The 21,359-nt window shown below is 42.2% G+C and overlaps 1 protein-coding gene across 4 annotated transcripts in view; it reads right to left on the bottom strand.

Moving 5' to 3' along the window:
- The window catches only part of zfhx3b (zinc finger homeobox 3b), a 202,473-nt gene that overhangs the window by 152,838 nt on the left and 28,276 nt on the right, over positions 1–21,359 (bottom strand). For all 4 annotated transcript variants that reach the window (XM_030102752.1, XM_030102988.1, XM_030103153.1 and 1 more), the window contains exon 3: positions 13,939–14,008. The gene's annotated coding sequence lies outside the window, so the exon portion shown is untranslated. The remainder of the gene's footprint in view (positions 1–13,938; positions 14,009–21,359) is intronic.

The following is a 21,359-nucleotide window of genomic DNA, read 5'->3' as shown; positions in this document are numbered from 1 at the left end:
AAAAAAAAATCAGCCAGGGTAGTTTTCTGAAGGCCCGAGGGCATTGGGGGAGGTGGGTGAGGGGGTTTGAAAGGGGGAACCGAGAGCAGGTCCCAGTGCAGTAAGACTCTTTGTAGTTTGAGCAGTCTAAACTAGCCAGAGGCTCACTGCTCTAACCCCTACCACTCACCGAGACTGTTTGGGGAAATTACACCACAGAGTAATAATTAATCAAGTAAATGCTGAACTGCTTTGATTTGGATTGCATTAACATATTATCAATAATGTATTAATCAAATACAAATAAACACCTCTGCATAATGGCATACTTAAGTAACTACATTTTCACACTTGACAAAAAAAGTTTGGTCTTGTTAAGGCAACGGGGAGAAGCACAGCGGAGTGCAGTGGAAGCGGCAGAGTTTTCGAGGTTTTGGAAGCGGCTCGTTTTGGCTCTCGCCTGTCTGCGCTCATCAACTTCCTTTTTCATCACCGCATCACCCATTTCAAGTGCTTTTACCGAGCGGCAGAAAAAAGTACGGATCCCTTCATTTATTCTTAACAATGGCAGAATGCATCATGCAGAATAAATAAACACTGATGAAGCACTGAAAACACAATACACGTAATTTGTGCAAAGCTACTCCAGGTTTGATTCCAAAAGTAGCTAAGTGGATTGAGGAAAAGAGTTAGTCACTTTTATCATTTGCAAAGGAGTCGAATCAGCTCTGCTTTTGTATTTTCACTTAAATGCATGTTCTGTTTTTCTCAGATAAGTTGTGTTGTTTAAAAGCATCCGTTCTCGCCAAACGCTTTGTTCATTGGGGGAACTTCATGCCCAGGGATTTTCTAAACACAATTCATCAAAGTGGAACGGCAGTCTTTTTTTTCTGCATTCCTAATCCTTTTTGCTGCAGATGAGAGATTTGCTGTTCAGACTCATTAAGATTAAAGCGTTTTGCCAGAGTTATTTAAGAATGCAAAGTTCCATGTGAGACCTCTCAGAGTTCAGAACAGAAGAAAATCCTATTGACACGCTCGGTGCACTGGGGGCTGATCTTAGCCTATATTTCTATATTTGGTGTCAGTGATTGAGTGATAGCATGTGAAATGGTTTTCCCTGCTGCGTTATAGTTTAGAGTTACAATCACTTTTCCATTCTTACCATCTGAAGGTAATGAGCGCGATTCCTCTTTTTGTCTTCACCTGTGAAATGTTCTCATTAACCTGCGTACATTAAAATCCAGACAGACTTTCACTTCTGTGTTGAACTCACCATCTGGTTTTGAAAGATCTTGTTTATTGGGTCTGATAACTGGGAATTAAGTGGGAGCGATACATTTCAAAGGAAACAATACAGTACGGACATGGCCTGTTACTGCAGTTCACCAGGTTGTATTTTGCTTTCCAATATTATTTTGGCTGCAGACTTTGGCTGAGGATGAGGGTATCACTCATCCCGCTAGACAGATAACAGTTAATGTTTAGCTTGAGGAAGTGGCAGTGTTTTGGTTAAAAAATAAATTATCCTTGGATCAGATCGTGTGTTAGTTTTCTTCCTCAGGATTTTCAATATTGGCTTTTTTGGCCAGAGACTCAGTAGTCTGTTGGCCGTGCTCTAAAGCTCTTTTCCCAAACTTTCCAGCTCCAAGTGTCGCAATCTGGTTCCATTTTACAGCTGGCCTTGAGATTGTAACAGAGCTCCTTTCTCTCCCTCCTCAACCGCATATTTAATCCCTGCGCTTATGTCAAACTTAATTACAGGACCTTGTACGAAAAAATAACAAGTGAGCCTTGTAGGGGTGAGAGAGAGAGAGAGAGAGAGAGACAGAAAAGAGGAGAGCAAAAAAGAGGGAAAGAAAGAAATAGCAAGGCTGTTAAGAGGTGTGAGGGGGGAAGAACAACAGAGATATTTAATCTGTGGACTCAGTATGGCAAATGACCGAATACAAGTCTGTGCTTCATGCATGCTTTTGAAGTTCACACACACTTTATCTGCAAAAACCAATAAGGATATTTATTGATAACTAAATGTAAGGTGAGGAAGCTAAAACAACTGAAGAGGATACTGCGTCAACCACAGAAAACAAGCACATGCTCAAACAGGGGCAGGCGGTGAAGATAAGGATGCGACCTGAGAGGCCTTACATGACATCTTTAAATAAATAAATAATCAATAAACTAAGTCATTTACTCAGTTTATGTGTGTTCATGTGTGTATTTGTGCACATAAAACTATTTATTCTGCAGAAGTGGAACAGCCGGGGAGAGAGATGTTTAGTCTGTCAGTTTAAAACTATTACCTCAAACTCTGAAAATATGAGCTGAGCCTGTCGTGCATCGACACAGGGAGACAGCACTGTGAAGAACAAACCTTTGAAAAGTCTAAATCAATTTTTGGGGGAGTAACACAACAAACGCTTCGCTGCAGTGAAGAAAAGGGGATCTCTTTTTTAACAGTTTGAAAAGCACATATTCATACAATCTTCATAAGGCAAAACAGCATAAATGCAGTATACATGAAGCTTTTTGAAGCGCAGGATGACGGAAATGGAGAAAGTGAGATGACACAGAGATGCTCCTCGGAGAAGCAGGCAAAACAAACAGGAGGGCCACCGTTGCTATACAAAGCTCCCCATTCTCTGTCCCTGCACTGCATACACCTACTCACCAGCTCGCCCTTTAGGCCGGCTTGCTGGTTCAGGCCTTCCCAGGCTGGAGCTGAGTGGCCGAGCACCGGACCAGAGGAGGGAGAGAGGTTCCCATGCCACTGGCGCTGGAACCGGCGCGCCACCCGGAGGTATTTATAGCAGGCCAGCACTAAAGGGCCGAGAGAGAGGGCATGCTTGTTTTCCTTTCCATTCCCTAGGCACTTTCACCAGGCCTCACATGTGGGTGTTAAATATATATCCAAATACTGGGAGCAACATTGTGGGGGCAGAGAATAGGAGGCAGCGGACTCCCTCGGAGTAGGAGCGGAATACGCTGGCGTCGATGGGGGCAGAGATGGATCACAGGGACTGAGGCAAATTTGGGGAGAGGAAGAAAGAAGGAAAGAAAGAACGTAAGAAAGAAAGAAAGAAAAGTCAATATAAATGAAACAGCCACATGTGGAAGGAGATGAATGAATTTGTATGGGCTTCCCGTGCTGAGAGGGGCCAGAGAAAGGTGGGCTCAGCGCCAGCTCCAGGACCCAGTCTACAGCCCGACTCGGATCAGAGAGGGCTGTTTGTGTGTGGACTCCGTAGTGGAGATACTGAGGAAAACACCAACAAAACAAGAGGAGCTGTCCTGCTGCTGTGGCCCCAACATCAAATGATATCTGGCTGCCTCCTCTATATACTCTGTGATGTATGTCTCTCTCTCTCCCTCTCTTTCTGCATGGGAATTCCAGAGTGACATTATTACTATGAAGAAAACAGACCCTATAAATACGAAGCACTATGATGAATATAACAGTGATTATGGGGGGAGCAATAATTAGATGAAGGCAGAAAGAAAGACTCCTTGAAGTTTGCTCTGTTTTTGTGTTTGGGAATTTCTTTCAACCTTAAGTCTTGATGTATGAAAAATTACAGAACCCACGGTAGTGTGCTAATCATCTGGGTCTCTCGTCGGGCCTCCCGGGACCACTTCAGTGATCCTCTCTCCTGTTTTAGCTCTCTGCTCCCACTCACATTCAGCCAACAAACAATTAATAGGCTGCTCCACGGATGACTGTTAAAAATGAAATAGCAGGAACTCTGGAAAACTCCCAAATGGGGCAGCATCCAGCAGCATTTGCTATCTTTCCGTCCCGTTTTGCTCGTCCAGCGGCTCTCTCACCTTACCCAGGTCTGGTGTCGATTTTTAAGTCCGACGACTAAAGCCTTAAACAAAACCCTGAACTTAGCCAGGGTCCAAATCCCAAATGTACGGCGACCATCCCACTGACTGATTGCGTCAGAAAGATTCCACAGCCGCAGCCTCTGTTTTTTCATACTTGTGGGAAAATAGCAGTTCATGTTTCCTTGGATGCTTCACACATTCCTCACCCTGTCTTCACATTGCAGGGCCTCCAGAGTACGGGTACGGCCCAAGTCCCTCCAGAGGAGGTGCTTGGCAAAAAAGAGGTGTGGCTAAGTGAAAGTGGAAGGGATTTTTTTTTGTTTTATTTTTGTTTTGTTTTGTTTATTTAGAGTGAGTTGCTGGGCAATATGCACTAAAAAGGCACTAATTACATTTCCCTGAGTTTGATAAGTACAACAGAACTTAAACAGGAACTTTCCAGCTCATTTAACTTTTCACAACACAGCTGGGAATTATAGATAACAGAACATCTGGAAGTCACAAAACCACTTCTTTAGCATCTTTTCCAAACTAGTTCAAAAGTTACCACATCCTGCAATGAATGACATCCCTCAGCCTGTTCCAGTATTTCAAATTTTATTATAACAAGGCAGACATCTCTTCAAGGCTTTTGGGAAGAGGTTGTTTTTTTTTTGGTTCCTTCATGTCAAATCTGATCATATGGTTGACGGATCACGGAAAACTATCTCAAAAACTGGTTTGTAAGTTCACACTCCTCAGTGCTACTTTGTGCAACATATGTTCACTCATTCAATTATTTTTGAACATGTATGGCAGATGTTCTGACTTGTTCACAAAAGAGTCTCAAACACCCATCTATAACGGTGTCATCCGAGACGATCCCACCTGCAAAATGCAGGGTAGACCTTGGATTGTTGGTCCATCACAGCACAAACAGAAAGAGACAGTCACACATACACTCACATTTTCATATAAAGGTAATTTACATATCAAAACTGGAGGAAATGAAAAAAAACCCAAACACACAGAATACAAACTGCACAGAAAGACCCCAAAAGCACAGACCTGAGCAAGAGACCATCTGACTATGAAGCACCAGTGTTAAACACTAAAGCTATACTGTAACATAAAATACATATTATGCTTCCTTGTCTGTGGTTGTTGCATTGTCTTTCATTTCCGGCAGACTTAACACCTTAACTCTTATAACTTGTGTGGTCCAGTCCGTACGTTCACCTGAACCTGACTATAGAGGTAGTCGCCTAAAACATGTCTTCAATAAATAAAGTAGAGATTTTGAGCGTATTCAAGCTAACATCCAGACAAGAAACACATACATCGCAAATACATCCGCGTGCTTAGATCCACATACGGAGATCTACATATCCACATTGGATACTCTGAAGTTTGGTCTCATCCTGAATTTCTGACCTTAAAATTTCAAGACAAAAGGTAGTCAGTCTTGATTTATGCATGCTTCAGCCTATGATGAAGAGAGCAGGACACAGTAGCGCAGCAATTAATTTTGATGCTGAAAACATTATTAATGGTAATGTTTAAAACATCAAAGGCCCGGCTGACAGAGACACAGCATCTTCACTCTGACAAGATGGAACAGATGAGCTCACTTGAGTCAGTCAAGGTGAGGCACAAGGGAAAATGCAATTTGTCTCCCGATTGATTTTCATTGAGATTTTCTGGAGAATGTGTGGTTCAGAAGAGGTTAAACTCAGGTGCCTCTTCTCCAGTCTGTTATTTAGTAGAATTGGCTACACTATGATGAATAGTGTCTGTTCTCTTTCACTGGCTTATGTATTAGTCCACTTACCATAAACACATTATTATTTAGATTTTTGGAAAGCGGCTGTTCTGGTTTGATAAAGAGATGTCAGTGCTGTTCTTGATTCTGGCAACTTGATGTAAACCAGTGGGTATTTTGGACGTAGGAGACGACAGAGGGCATGTCATCCCGAGCATGTAAGAATCTAAACTTCACTGAGTGAGCCAAGAGAGGAGCCCATCCTCTGTGTGGACTCCACTGTAGCTTTGGGCAAAGGGATAAAGCTTCTCTCACTCCCACATATTCATTTACCCCCCACCATCGCACCAATTGAGCACGGGAGTCTGGGGGGGAGTCACATTGATATTCACCACACATCCTCATCCCCCAGCCACAGCCATCCCCACTGGAAACATTATTTCATTACATATATTATGCATTCAGCATAAGGGAGTTGGTGAATGTGTGGCGTACAGATGCATGTGTGTGTGGGCAAGCTCAGATGTTTCCGTCTATGTGTACACGACTGTGACATGCCAGTTGTAAAAAGCATTTTAAAGAGGGTGTAAAAAGACATAAATGCCTTTGGGGTCCAGTGTTAGTGGTACTTGGTTTACTTTGCAAGAAGCAAGACAAAATATTTATTTCATGCTATTCTGTGTCAACATTAGAGAAGTGATTCTGCAAGTTTCACAGTCGACTTCGAAGGACAGAGTTTCCTGCAGAGTTTGAATTAATTCCTTCAGTTCCTATGAGGAAGTGCGTTTACATGTGGATGTACCCTGCGTGTGATGCAGAGCGAGAAATAAAGACAGAAACACAACAAAGGGACAAGAAGGAGATGAAGACAGAAACCAAAAGACAGATCTCTCGTTTGGCTTCTTGCTCTTCAGGCCCTGGTCCAAATGTCACCACAACAGTTTTTATTTGTTAGTGCGTTTTTTTTTTTTTTTAAAGGCTGCTTAAAAGGCCTGCCGCCTTTACTTCAAGTCTTTAAGTGGCTCAACACAATACACTCTTGTCTGATCCGTACTGGAATCAATTTGGAAAAGAAACCATTTCACCTCTGATTAAGCACTGCTCTGTCTTCGCTGTGGCATGCTGACCTTTCCGGAGGTCCGTCTTGTGCTGCTGGGAGGGGCCAGCCAGATGATATGCGGGGCTAATTATACTGATTGACGTCAGCGGGGACCGCCTGAGAGCCGCTTGTGTTTGAACCTTCGGCCATTAGTCTGGACTCTCAATTGCATCTCTATCAGGGGCCTTCAGTCTCAGAAGTCACATTCAATGTCTAATTTCATTGTGACAGACTTTACACAAAGCCCTTTTCTTTGCCAATATCTAATCATGTGTTTCCCTTTTATTTTCAGCCATGACAACCTTTTTTTATTTATCTATTTTTTTCTGAGAGTGACGTCAGTATGAAAGTTCTAATGCTGGGTTATAGCTCTGTGAACTCCTGACATGTAACCAGTCATCTCTTTCTCTCAATGTATCAAGTACCCATGAAAACATTGTCATTTTTTTTTTTTTTTTTTTTTATCATAGTGGACCTCATAATGGCTAACGTGCAGATTTCACAGTCTTTCTTTTGATGTTGAGTTACTTTATAGTTTAAAATCTTTAAAATCTTTGGCCACTTCTGCAAAAATACAAATATTTTGAAGATGAAGAAATTATTGTGAATTTCACTGTGATTGTCAAAATGTGCCATTAAAAAGAACTAAACTAGGGGAATGCTCAATTTCTTCTCTTTGTTCACTCTCAAACTGAATTTAAACATCTTCAAACTTTGAATATTAACCCAGATTACTTCACAGAAGCAAATTAAACACGGCAATCTTTGTGTTTGCCACACATTTCTTATCAATTTCCTCTTGTCCCAATATTTTTTTTTCTATGAAGTTAAACTATGAAGGTGTAGTCATGATACTACAATGCAGGAAAAACACCAGCGTGCATCATGGGCTTGTAAACGCAGGAAGTCCCGGGAGCTACAAGATGCTTCAAACCTAGGAAGCTTTGAGAAGCAAGTACAGAAGGAAGAGGTCCACCGGAGAACAGCCCTCAGTCCAAATTCCGAGCACTTTGCCATACACTCCCAGAGAAACGTTGCCTAAAGAGAGGCCTGGCAGAGAGAAACCTCACCTCCAGTTCAAGCGGATTCCTCTGCCTTTTTATTTGCTCTCGTTTGGCTGCAGGGGGAACGTGCTCCACTATGACCTGGGGGCACTCATCCAATCAGCTCGCTATCTGCTGCAAGGGCCTCCATAATAGTGACATTTTTCCACCTCGTCAATAAAGTGGTGAAAGCCACCCTCCACCCGCTACTTGACCATTTAACTTCTTCCTGAAAAGGCCTTTTCTTTCTGCCTGTCTCTGTGTCTGGTTGAAATCAATAAAAGCAGAGCACGGAAAGAGGCCAATCCAACAGCTGCATTAACTGGTGGTCTCAACTGCTGTACAAAGAGGATGGCGGAGAAAAAGATACTAGAGAACAGGTAGCTTGAGCCCTCCTCCGTCAAACACCAAATGGAGAAATCTGATTATCTACTGCGTACGTTGCTGCCCTGGACAATGAGATTCTGGAAGTGACTAATGAAAAATGGAATGGAATCGATCACAAAATCGACAAGCTGCGCACACACCGGTATCTCCTAAAATGCATTAAAACAAAGTCAAAGTAGACAAACTTTCATTTGTCCACACGGGCTGAAAGGTGACAACCACACGGAACAAAACGGACGTATACATTAGCACATATATAAACTCTGCGGTCGCTAATGATCATTGCTTGCCGTGACTCATTTAGCAGCAGCATTCACACATCACCACATGTCTGCAGTGATTGACATAATGGCATCAGAGCGAGAACAAAATGTCTTCCAATAAAGGAGCAGGAGGGAGAAAATGAGAGAGATGGGTTACATCTATGCCTGTGCTGAAATGAGTGCAGTGCTTTGTTTGGTTATGCTGTCTGAGCTGAAATTGATTTCTGTGAGAAGCATGCACCAAAGAGCCCCTGCATTCAGATGAAATAAATAACACACTCTTGTAGAGATGGGAGGGTATGTGGAATAAGGAACAGGAGGTGAAAAATGGGATCGAGGAGGAGGGAAGAAACAAAGATGGATGAGGTCAAAGTGAATTTACAAGGAAAAAAGAAGCAGCGATAAAGAAGAAGGAAACGTCTAAAGGTGGGGTACTGAATGTCACGTCTCCAGTCTAGTGCAGCGCTGAAGACACACAGCGAGGGAGACATCTGGAATAGTGGAGGATAACAGCCACACACCACTCTCCAACCACAGACAACATGACGAGGGATTAAACTTCATTACAACATGTTATGGTAATGAATGGGCTGTGGCCTGCGCTGGATGTGTTAAAGTAATCACCACTCTCCAGCATGTATGTGACTGACACTTTTGAGATGCGACTACGTCTGCGTCTGCGTGTGTGCTAATCGTTTCCTCGGGAACCCGGGGTGACTTGAACATGCTGAGGCCTAAAAACATCCAGGAGCTGCTTCTCTACAATGAACCAAGCAGACGCAAACTAATTAAAATGTGCAGTGTATCCAGTTTCTGTCATATATATTATCTTCTGTAATTACTTTAACACTGCTGTTTTTGTTTGTTTGTTTGTTTTTTGTTTTGTTTTTTTCAATGGAGGATGGGATTGGGCAGGCTCAAACATTGTGGTCTGTCTGGGCATCTGGGTCTCGGGATGCTGCCAAAGAAAGAGTCGGGCAGACGAAGCCACACAGCCCAGAAGGGTGAGGTTGACTGTAGGTCACACTGGCTGCCCGGCCTTATGGCTGACAGATGTGAGTCTGGTTCAACGAGAGTTTTGATTCTGGAAAAAGTTACACCACAGAGTGCTCCACATTGCAATTATCTTCTCCGTGTAATGAAACATCTCATACATCATCGCTCAACAACACAGAAGTGAAATGCTCCTCCCTGGATTTCAGAGCCTTTGATAAACCACGACACTTGAATCTGCGTTGTCACTATGTATTTCAGTGTACGAGCGGCAGGCCTGTCCATAGCGTTCCCAAGTGGAGTCTCAGCATGTTTTAAAGGGATAAAGCAGTGTTCCGCTGCTAATTTTGCAAATGATTTCCACAATATAGCAACAACATATGCTTCAGCGTGTGAAAGTCGAGCAGGAAGCAAGGGTTTTCGCCAGAGGGAAATCCTGGCCCTGGATTGCTCAGCCATGCTCTGACATCCCACAAGCCTCCAGAGACTTCTTCATGTCTGGATTAATGTTGGAAGTTTATGCCGTTGTTCTGTGTGATCAAAACAGGTGCCTGTTTTCTGAGGTGGCAAGTTTACCCAGGCCGGATATCCGTGAGCAACAGGGTGGCATTAGGGAGTGGAAGTCTTATTCTGGGGAGGATTGGGGCGGAATAGGAAATAAAGTGGTAACGGATCATTAGACAGCTTCCTTACAGCTAATTTATGCAAATTAATTTCCTGGCTGATGTGAGCGAGAGAGAGTATTGCAAGAAAGTCTACATTAAACAGCATAGAGGTTGAGACCGATCCTCTCCTGTATGGAGTAGTGTGAGCTACCGGGTGTTGCGGCATGCCAAGCGGCGGCGATAAAGAAATGCAGCCGCTGCCAGCCCTCTTCCTGGCAAAGTGTCGGGCAGACAGCTAATCAGGTCTGTGCTGGCTCTCTCGCAGGCGAATGGCATGGCACGCCGGCCCCGTTATCGCCCCGCCCACCCTCCCCGCTGCACCACAGCTGCCCAGAATGATTTTATAAACATTTTGCCAGTGAATCAATACCTGTATTGATCAACCATTGTGAGAGTGATCCGTCTAAAACCCAGAGCAGCCTAGAGCTCAGAGATGGGAGGAGCGAAAGAGAGAGACTGCAGAGAGGATGGAGAAAGAGAGAGAGTCTGCAGCCACAGTGAAAGGGAGAAGAGGTACAAGGGAAGAGGAGGGAATCTGAGAGAGGAGCAGACGCAGAGCTGAAGGCAGGTGGCGAGGCAGATTTTGGAAAATGCTGCCAGGCCGCTGAGAGTGGGGAGAAACCAATGGTAATTGCTTTCTCATTAAGGGAATGGGGGTGGGCACTAATGACTACGGCGGGTAAGTGACAAGCGATAAAAAGAGTGCGAAGAAATGTGTATATGTGCTCGACAGTGGGGGTAACTCCAACACCTCAGATTGTTAATGTCTGCACGAGTTTGGCCTGCTGTAGCATGTAGCACATTCACATATGTTGTTGCATGTGCATGGCTGCATGAGTTTGAAAGGGACTGAGTTGTGGGGAGGCGGAGTGGAGTGCTGATCAGAAAATGTATTTTCTATATGAAAAAAAAAAACAAAACACTAACATGCTTTCAATGACTCACTGTATTTTATTTTATGTGCTTGCTGTAGGAAGAAACACTGGTGCAGTGATCTACCTTGGTAATGGCATGGGACCATGGGGCCTTTGAAAAATACTGCTGTCATCATTTCAGTGGTTAAAGTAAAACAACTACGGAAGATCTCCAAAAACTCCAGGGACTGGGAATTGTTCAACGTGGATCATCCTGGATACAAAAGTCCACAAAGAAGAGGAACTTTTCTGATGAAGGCTGAGCTGACAGTATCATCTAATACTGATGGTGAAAAGCCAAAATGGTAGCATCAAGATGGTCTGATCTGTGGTGAATAACACGAGCAGTTTGGAACAGCTGTGGGAATTTGCTATCTTTGGGATAGTTTTTAACAATTTTCCAAAATGGATTACATTTTTATGACATTTTGAGTTTTGTGGGAATTTCACTGAATGCCTTATGGGACTACTCAACAACGACTGCTTAATTCAGGGCCACAACCTGCACAGGAGGAGGAGTCGAAGGCTTTTGGGATCATTCCCCAACACTAAAGGGAAATGAGGTTTCCATTGACTGATTTTCAATGAGACTTTGTTACGCCTAATTATGGATTTGAGAAAAGATCAATCCTGCAAAGACTGCGAGGCTGCAAAGATTTTGAGTAAAGAGTGTGATAGCCATGAACTGACTATGCTCTGGACCTCTGATGTAGAATCACTTGAGAAAAAGGCCTCTATTCTACAGCTTCATGCCTCTGTGAAGAAGCGGTTGGACTCAATAAAAGAATAAATGTTCTGCACCAAGGACAAGAGACACTTGTGGAAGATTTTGTTAATAAACTGTAAAATAACTTCAAAGTAATCCTATAGTGTAAAAAAAACAAATGTCTGAATGTGTGTAGCAGGATCTACCCTTGGCTCTGTGTCAATTCTATAGTTCGTTCTAATATGAAAAGGCTTGACCGGCGTCATTTTCTAATAAGGACAAGAATCAAAGGCTCTCTAAACTGGAGACATTAGCTCATTGTGTGATGTATATATTTCTACTTTAGTAGTTTATCTAATTTTTCAACCGAGGGCAGCCTTAAAAAAATAAATGTGAATGAAGAATTGTAATATCTTACAATAAGATACAGCAATATGTATATAAAGGTGCAATCAGAGGTTCAATTTTCACAGAGCTTCATAACTAGAAGAAGAAAGGAAAATATCATCTTCAGGAAGTTGCTATGCTCACATTTTACTATTTAATAATGTAAGCAATGCAGAAAATATTTTCTATTTAGTAACGTTGGCTGGTAAATCACACTTTGGTATGAACACACAAATCATACACTATCAGATACTGTGTGTTCACAACGTCTGATTGGAACAGGACTTTAACATATCAAGGTATTCAAAGTACAGCTTACTGAAAATAAACGGAAATTATCTGTGTAGACTTGTGTAAGTTAAGACCAGAAAAAGTTCTGTGCGACAACATGGCAGACTGCGATAAGTGCGACGGGGCGATCCAGGAAGTTCAGTTGGTTTTAAAAACTCATGGTTTCATCAGTCGTCACTACACTGCATCACACAGACAGGATTCAACAGCTGAAAGGTGAAAATAAATTCAGATGTGGATGGAACACCACTGTGCTGCATTTACCAGTCAGATTCAAGCCAAACCGTACTGTACGGTCAGAAGCAACATCCTGCTGGTGACTGGTGTTCACTTCAACATGAAGTCTGACTTTGACCGTGCAAACCTAAGGTTGAAGGGTCAACAACTCTGGCTTGATAAAGTCAGCAGCTTCTGTATGAAGATATTTTATCAATATTGCAGTCAAACCATTTTGAGAATGTTGTGAGATTCACACCAAACATGTGTTGGGTTGTAGTTTTATTGTTCCTTCAAGATAACGGTTAACTGACCTTTGATTGATCACTGATCGATAAATATATTGGAACCATACATGTCTTTTTTTCTTTAGGTTGTTATTTCAACAGTCTGAAAATGTGTTCAGTATTTAAAACATATAGATAACTGACTCATTATTACATCCATTCAGAAAAACACCAAAAGGGTACTTAGTGTTACTAATCCTTGAGTAATACAGCCGATTAATTTCAAGGATATAGATTTGGAAGTGTTCTCAGTTGATACAAAGATTTTATTTCTAAGCCACTGAGTCATTTTCCCCTTCCTTTTATCCTTTTTGTTTGATTTCTGCTGTCAAAAAAAAAAAAAAAACACAAACGCTTGGACGAGTGCCAAACAATAAATTAGGGTCTTCATTAGACACATCTAATCTAAATTACTATTCAATTAACAAGGCAGTCAACCTGAACTAATCAACCAATTAGGCCGTGTGTGTACACAGAAAAGCTAACAAAAGCGCACGAGTCCCCTGGGAAAGCAGTAAAACAGAAGAGCAGAGGAGTGACATTGCAAATGAGAAGCTACTGGTTTAAGAGGGGAAGAGAGCATGAGAAAATGGCAGAGGGTACGTGTGGCACTGCGCCCAGTCAATTTGTGGAAAAACAACAACAAAAAGGAACCAAAAAAAAAAATAGATTAAGGAATGGAAAGGGTCAGAAAAAGGAAAATGGATTGGATCTGGAAGGGTTCCTCATAAAAACTTGGATTAAATTGTGTCCCTTGATTGGTGTAAACAGCTTGATGTTTGTGATCGCTCTTTTCATCATTTTTGTTTTCTATATTAAAAGGGATTTGTTTTGGAGCAGCAGCTGATATTTTTATACGCTAAAAAAAGTCCCTCTGTTTTAACTTGGTTCTTTTTTCTTTTTTTTTGAATGAACTGTATTGATGAAGATTCAACACATTTAAATCAAACAGTAAGGCCTGGTTGATCTCTTTAGGATCTTTCTCACCGAATCATAGTCACATAATATTTGCTAATTGATCATAATGAAGTGAGTCGCCTGAGTCTATTCCTGCAGGCTGTGCGCTGTGGCTTAGTGAAAAGCCTCGTGGTATCGTGCTCAGTGAGGTGGGGCTGCTGGGATGTCAGCGTTGAACATACCTTTGGGCCACAGGAGATCTGGTAGGCAGCACAGGCTGATCAAACGTCTTCACACACAGCCGGCTGCAACCTATGAGAGAGGAAAAAAAAAAAAAAAACACACACACATGAAATACACAAGCCAGAAAAATACTGGATTTTAAAGCCAAGGCTAACAGGAAAATATATTCAATTTATATTGGTAAATTGAAAACAGGAACACAAAACCTTGACGCAGCCCCCTTCAGATGTTTTCTTTTTTATGGTGATCATAACACATAGTGACCAGGACATTTCTGCCCCTTCCACCCCTCACATCTAAATGCCTGAGGTCTGATGGCACTCCACTGCAGGCCAAAGGGGGTTGTAGAGACGAGAAGACCATTATTGTACCAGTAAATGTCAGAACAACCCCGTCTAATTGTGCCATTACTAATTCATGTTTATTAATGCAGTGATGTATGATGGCTCCACAGACGGAGTTTGTCTGCGCCTGTCATGTATGGCTTATTCTTTGCTGATGAGGGCTGCGGGGAGCGCGCTCGTGGTAGACCGGGCGGTGGGTGTGGGGCAGATGGTGCATGCAGTGACAGTGCCAAGTGGCGTGTGACTTTCACATGGAGGCAGAGCTGGTGAGGCAGTTGAGTGATTGTGCTGGTGTCTTCTGCTGGCCCAGTGCCAGGGCCCCTGGTCCCAAGTGCCCCAGCCTCTCACTACCCCGGAGCCTCTGGGCAAGTACCACACTTATTGTTTTCACTGCCAAGCAATTAGCAGCACTTAAGATTTATTTAGTCATGCTCTAATGTGCGGCAATTAGCTTGGGGCCCAAGCAAGCCTCCTCATCCCATCACCTTGTCGCTCACACCAGAGCAATGCATCAGCAGGAGACAGTGAGGGAATGCGAGCTGCGGAGGGTGGGACTGTGAGAGGAGGTGGAGCGGAGCTGGAAGGATTACAGGAGCACCAACTCAGCCCCGTGGATCAGCACTTTTTAAGAGATCTTCAGGGGCCTGTTGGCTGAACGCATAGCAGGAGGAAAGGGCAAATACAGCCCAGTTACACTTTTATAGAATGCTTTGTGGAAAAACACCCCTGACACACACCTCGGTCTGGCAGCTCGGTTTGTCATATGGCCCAGGGGGGGTTTGCCGGCCCGTCACGTGACCACTGTAATGACCTTAAAGGGCAGCTTCCTCAACGAGCCTGGGCCACTCCCACTGGCTGAGCCGGTGTTTGGAAAATGCAGCACGGGTCAGTGCATAATGCGTGATGCATTTGGCCATCAGGCTAAAATTAAAAGAAAAATGTAGAAACCAGGCCAAATGGATTATGCATAAGCTGGCAAACAGAGTCAGAAAAACATGCCAGAAAATGAAAGATTTTCTGCTATCTCTGGTTCGTTGTGCTTTAGGGAATTTACATAATATGAAACACGAAATAAATATGTGAGTTACGTCATAAATTAGTTGTAAATGTTAGGAGCTGCTCTGTTCAGTGTCTACTAACCAAAACTTCTGAATTATGGAGTATATTTCTGATAACTTAAAGGATCCACTTGAAAAAGAAACATTTGTTTCTTAAAGCACTGCTGCGCAGTGCTTCAGCAGTCGCTTAATGAATACGATGGAGATGAAGGTCAAAGGCAGGTTCAGCTGCAAAACCACACCATATACATATGCATAAACAAAACCCACCAATCTTTGCTGGGGCGGAGGAGGACAATAAACATCTGAATTACTCAATATTATCCACAGCATGTGTGTATTTGTAGAGGTGAAAAAGACAGCAAAAAACCGCTGAGGCAGGTTCTCTCAGAAGCTGTTTTTTGACTGGATTTGGTTGCTCGACGGTTGCAGAACTGGGCCTCCCCATCGTCTAAAATTGGTATGCAGTCTGTGAAGGTGTTGCTATGAATGAAATATCACTTTCTATTTTATCTGCGGTGGCAGCGTGATACTCCGAACCAATCAGAACCTCACGAGCCAACCTCTGACCTTTTCCATCTCAATGTGACTGCCATTATCTTGCAGAAAATTAGAAATGTCTTGCTATTGTTCAGCAGCGTGTGTGTGTGCCTAATATAAATGCTTTAGTGTTCACGATCCATGCTGCAATCACACACCATCAACCCGGAGCAGAGGAGAAGCTGCCGGCTGAAGACTGGTGGCTGCATGAGCACACATTCGCACACACACACACACGCGGCCGTGTCGATGGATTCATGTTGATTGTTTACTGCTGATGTAGCTCTGCATTTGCCTAGTAAACCTGTCTATCGGTGTTAGGCGTGCAGGTTTCAGCAGAAGCTTTTGCAGTAATATGTGAGCACTCAAATGAACAGCTTTAATGGACAATTTAGAGGACAAGTTTTCAAAGGAACCCGGGATCGTCATGTTGCCTTGATTTCAGCGGTCTCCATAGGCAACTGGATCACTGCTGGCTGTCTTATAAACATGAGTAGCGAGATGGATAATATCCTCCTGGTAACAAAGCCATTAGGTGACAAATGTGAACAGAACTGATGCAGGACTGAAATGACATGACAACGTGATGCTGTGGGTGTAGAAAGTAGCCGAGCACGCGTTAGCCTTTTTGCACCCTCTCCCACAGAGGTAGACAAAATGATTATGTCTCTCTTATGTAGCAGTATAAGCAGTTTTACAAAAAGCTTTTTAAAATATGGACTTACTAATACAATTTTTTAAATATATTTAAAAGCTAAAACCGTCAAAACTTTTAGCTATCATATTTTCTCGTGTAATAATGTTCTGGTGTAGCAAGAGAGCTGAGTAATACCTTTTTTTTCTGTTTCTGTTTTTTTCTGTGAATCATGTTTACTTATAAATTCTAAGAAGCCATGTGAGAGAATAACAGTCCTAACTGAAGCATATACATCCCAAAATTCATACTTAAACTGAATTACTGAATAAAAAAAACCCATTGTATGTATTTTCTCAAGGCCAGAACCTTACACACTCATTCACTGAGGAGTTTAGTCTTTGTTTAATTTTTAGTTATTAAAAAAACAAACAAATAAAAGAAATAAAATACATTAAAAAAATGTAGTGTACCATTTCTACTCGGGGTGAGATGATGTATTACTGCTGGTTTGTTATTATTCCTCCAGTAAATCCGAAGAGTCAAGGAGAGGCCTTCAGTCACCCTCTTGAAAAAACTTGCTTTTGATGACAACTTCCAAGTTTTGCTTTGACGAACTACATTTTCAAACTTTATTGTCAGGGTCTCAATACTACCTACAATACAACAAGTGAGGGGTGTTATTCTTCTCGAACTCCCTGCAGTGGAAGAATTTACTTCCAAATATCTGTAACACAATATAAAGAACGCTTGCTTCATCGCTGATCGGTTATTTGTTAGCTTGAAGTCACATGCAGCTCGTGTATCTTCTGATGAGTCTCTAATAGCTCTGCATGTACTGAGATCTTTTTTTTTGTTTCTTCAAGTATAAAAAATATCAAATTTAAGTTGTGGTGAAAAAGAACCCTGAAGAATAAAATAAAAAAAAAAATAATAATTGAAAAGGAATAAAAAGTTCAGTGTAACTATAATTGCCCACCTTTCCAGTAGATTGCCATGAAAATTTCTACCAAATGTTTAAATATGAGTATTGAATATGACAATGAATTAATTTTGAAGGGACATCTTGCTGACAAGGGCAGGTATTCATTCATGCAGACTAACAGTATGGAAAATATCGCATTTTATATTTCTGATATTTTCAGAAGTTGTAGAATATTCAGAAGCTCCTATGAAAATGTATTTATTTATTTTACTTAGGTAATATAGAGTAATATTTAAGTATGGTTATTCATCTTGAAGTGACTCTGTAGCATTGGAACATTTCAAACTCATTGAATTGAAATATGATGTCAGGTTTAAAGGGGGGGGGACTCGCAACAAAATAACATTTGATTTGATTTAAAGACTCTTAATTAGAAAGAATTCCATTGAGCATGTTCTTCTATTCTAACTATTCTATCTGTGTGAAAGAGCTTTTCCATCTTTATACTCAGAAAGTGTGCAGGGAACCCAAATATATCCAACTGATGCCAACATTTAAGGTTTCTAATTCTACCTTAGCAGCTGCGTTGAATGAAACATTTAAAACATGGTGGAACTTCGAGGGCAAGGGAGAACCCTGCTCTGCTGAAGGACCAGCAAATGTTTTTTCTTATTATCATAAAACAGCAGGAAATCTGCCATTCTATCAAACATTTGTCATTAGAAGAACATGCTTACTAAATATATGAATATATTAATATTTGTTATTTTTCCCCACTTCCATCATAGGTTATTATCTATTATGGTGCATGCATAATGTTATAGCGGGTCACAGGATAGTCCTGCTTTAAATGTTATATTTCCATGATTGGTTCATTCTCTCCATTTCCTGTTCATTGTGCGCGAGCAAACTCTATTGTCTGTGGGTAGATTCTGCTCGGCCCTCAGAGGGGCCATCCCCAGGGAGCACTGCATCTTTTATTAATCAGGGGCGCTGTGCCACAGTCTCGCTTATCTAATTTAGCAGCCTGCCTCAGATACAACTATGTTGGGCTTGGTGTGGAAAGAAGGGACAGGGGTGTGGTGGGGGAGCAGTTGGGTGTAGATAGAATGGGGGTTGGGGTGCTTCCCTCTTTATTTTTTTTTCTCCCCCCCCCCCCCACCCCTATATAACGGGTAATGTAGGGGTGTGTGTATGCAGGGGAGAAAGAGGGGAGGTAGCGACTTATCAGACACCTCGTCACCAAGTTTTAGGACTGAATCACAATACAGCAAATTACCTTCTGCTGACAAGAAAAAATGAGCATGGCCCCCGTATGAAAAAAATAGGATTGTCAGGAAGAGGTGACACATTGATTGCTTAGTATGCGCATCCAGAAGGCTGGGGTTCAGAGGCATCCTCCCTATATATATGTAGAAGAGGTGCAGCAGTGCACAGCACAGCCATGAGGGGGAATGAGAAATTGAAATGCCATGTTAGATTGGAGTCCCTTCCTCAAGCCAATCTCTCCGGTCGAGCTCCGACTAGCCCCATATTAGTCCTCAAAATCATAATACAGGCGCTGCGCGCTGTGGTGAACAACCTTGAATTAATCACCGCAGAAGAGGAAACGGTTTTATGATCGCCAACATTATAATGTCCGGGTTTTGCTCACAAAAGCTGCACTCATTTTCTGCTGCGGATCTGTTAATGCGCGCAGGTCTATCGGTGTTTTATGCTTCTTCTCCGGTCGTCCCCCCCTCCCGCTTCTCTCTCATCTGTGTCATAGCTCAGATGAATCAGTGTCACCGGTGTTGAGAGCACTTACTGTCAACCTTGGTGCCCCAGGCTACAGCACTGATGGACACAAACTATAAAATATCAGCCCCCTGGGGAGACATCGCTCAAGCACTGCCCCATGTCCCAAGGGGGTGTGATCTGGTCAGTGTGTATGTGTTTCTCCGTGTGTGTTGAGAGAGCAATAGGCCACTATATTTGTCTGTCTGCTTTTTTTTTTTGTGTCCCCGTAAGTAAAGACTGTTTGTGTAATAATGTTGACGGTTTACATATTATTTGCATGAGAAAGCGAGGCTCATAAAGAGGCATCACGTGTTTTTCGGATGTCTGCTCGATTATTTTTTTGTTTCCCTCCTTTTATGGAATCAAGAAGAACATCGCATGTAAGACCCCTTTATTATCTGTCCTGACCCAACCAAACTGCTTCACCAATTCTTTAACTCTGCTCAGCCTTTCTAACAAAAACTACAAGCATGCGGCCGTATGGGGAAACCGCAAATGTATCAATCAATATAATCAATATTTCTGTCTGAGCACATGTCCCGTATGAACTGATAAGTGCTGTAACCCTTCCCTTCTGTCGCTGTCAGGCACAGGGAAACAAAAAGTCACAAAGCTCAAAGTGGACATGGGGGGAAAGAGGAACACCAAGGACAGGAGTGGGAGAATAGCGGTTTTCCAACACGCTGAACAACGACGCCCCCCCCTCCTCCACAGGTCACTGGGTTGTCATTCCCTTCTTTCAGTTCTGCAAGGCCAAGGTTTCTGCCTATCTGTGCCTATATTCAAGCATCAGCACAATGGCACTTAGGTAAAATCCAAGAAACACACCAGAGCTGAACACTTGTATGTTTCACACACATGCATTTTTTTTTCTATTAACACGTCTTTACCATATCTCAAAGCATTGACTAGTTACTAAAGGTGAAGTCTGAGACTGCGTAATTCACACAAAAGAAGTATATCAACAAGCTTTCTTTGCAATTCAAGGACAAAAGTAATAAGAGCAAAAGGAAGCGAGGCTCTGAACTGTGCACCGTGGGCTTATATTGTACTGTACTATAATGCATTACTCTGTTAGTGGTCGAGGACTTGTCGAGTGGTTTGGAGGATCGAGTAAATGCAAATAGATAAAATCAAAGGCAAATCACAGAATGCTGTTTGTCTTCGTTTTTCTTATTTTTTCACTATTTCACAGCTCGATGCCATAATGGAAGAGTCACGGGGCCGAACGTTGGAGTTGTATGATCAAAAACAGTTATTCTTAGTGCCTGGCAGGTAAATGACAGAAGACAACAAAGTAGTCTCTGTTTGATCAAATACATTCAAAGGTAGATATACGTATGCATCAACCAATCAATTACAACTGTCATAGGGTTTGTTTATGGACTTCATTCTGGCCAATCAGTTGTTTTTTTGTTTTGTTTTTTTTTTCCTTCCTTAAGAAGTGTCCATGTTTAATGAGGAGAAGGTGCACAACTCATGATGTGATTTAAATATAATAGCCTCTTCATCTTGTAAAACTCGGATTTTATTCTGGATACTACATCTGATCTGGGAAAACCTCCGTAAAGTCAGGCCAGAAGGTACAATTTTCCGCAAAAAAAGAAATATTCCGTAACATGTGATCCAATATACAAAATCCCAACGCTTTTACAGACAGTGTCAATAAACATTACTTGCAGCAGGAAGAGCTGGCGAGAGCTTCAGAGGGGAGGTGAAACAGGGCCTGCGGACCCCCTGTAACAGTCACTTAAGTTAAGCGCTAGTCTGCCCTACCGCCACACAGTAAAACTCATCTATAATTTGTGATGAGTGTAATGCCATCTCCACTTCATGATTATGTGATATTCTTCACCTCTGCCACAGCCAATGAGGCCAAGAGCTGGCAGTCTTAATGAGGTGCCTCAAAGTTCAGCTTGAGGAGAGGAGACATGGGAAGTTGGAGGCATAAAAGATAGAAATTGAACCCCACGCAAGCAAAAATGACTGACATTCTAATGGAAATTAAAAAAAAAAAACCAAATAAATAATAATCATGTGGGTTTAAAATAGGTTGAATTTTTAATGTATTGTCCTGCTCACTAAATTCTCAATAAAAAGAGAGAGAGAGAGTCATTAAGTGCTTGCCCAGTCATACAGA

This window comes from Salarias fasciatus, chromosome 1, assembly GCF_902148845.1.
Source record: "Salarias fasciatus chromosome 1, fSalaFa1.1, whole genome shotgun sequence".
Classification (NCBI taxonomy): Eukaryota; Metazoa; Chordata; class Actinopteri; order Blenniiformes; family Blenniidae; genus Salarias; species Salarias fasciatus.
The sequence above is the reverse complement of the archived record's forward strand: the minus strand, read 5'-3'. Positions and strand labels throughout refer to the sequence as shown.